Source organism: Octopus bimaculoides, chromosome 3, assembly GCF_001194135.2.
Source record: "Octopus bimaculoides isolate UCB-OBI-ISO-001 chromosome 3, ASM119413v2, whole genome shotgun sequence".
NCBI lineage: Eukaryota > Metazoa > Mollusca > Cephalopoda > Octopoda > Octopodidae > Octopus > Octopus bimaculoides.
The window spans coordinates 91,329,920-91,330,910 of record NC_068983.1 but is presented as its reverse complement, the minus strand read 5'-3'; positions in this window follow the sequence as shown (position 1 = coordinate 91,330,910).

Here is a 991-nt window from a genome sequence, read left to right as displayed (position 1 = left end):
GTATGGCTTTTAATGGTACACTTCTAGACCTGTCACCACGACTGAAATTTCGGGCTTTACAGTTTCTTTCATAAATGGCTTTCGTTTTGTCCTGTTGATTTCTTCAAATGTTCTCTGGCAACCTCAGTAGCTTTGAAAGGTCGGTTTCGAGAAGTAGACACATGGTCTAGTGAGTTCAAGTGGGATTCAGGGCTCTCAGAAGGGCTTGGCTTAATGCTAACGTGTGGATCAGACAAAAGCTTGGACCCTGCTAAATCATTTCCAATAATCAAGTCTACACCTGAAACTAGGAGAGTTTTCTTAACACCAGCTTTCACCGAACCAGACACAAAATCTGACTGCAAATCAACAAAATGAAGTGGTGCATTTGAAATTGCACTAATACCCTCTAATAAAACATCAGAATTAGCAGACGACACGTTCGAGAAAGGAAGAGTACCTTCCAACACTAGAGACTGGAGTGCGCCTGTGTCCCTAAAAGTAGTGATGGGTCGTAACGTGGACTTATCACCCTTAAGTGAGATAAACCCTTTTGAAATAAAAGGCAAGTACCCCTCCTCATTGTTAATAATATCGGAAATAGGCTGAGACTTGATATTCACAAAAGTGTGTGGAAAGGGTTGTGACTGATTTTTTAACTTGAGCATTTTACACTCAGAAATCAAATGGCCTGACTTTCTACAATATCTACAAATAATAATTGCTGAATGAAAATTTGAATCAGATTTAGAAATAAAAGGACTGGTTGACTTTCTTAACTCTGAACCACTGGACTTGTTAGGATTCGAACCTGACCGAGCTGAATAAATTATTTTACTTGTCCGACCTATCTCAAAATTATCCGGATGACATAGAGAAATACCAACCATTTCTTAACACACACACCCCTCAGTGACCTTATTTCTCTATGAACAGACACAAACTTCCTGTTTGAAAAAAAGAGTTCATAACTCTAACTAAAAACACTTGTCTCCCCTTACACACACTTCCT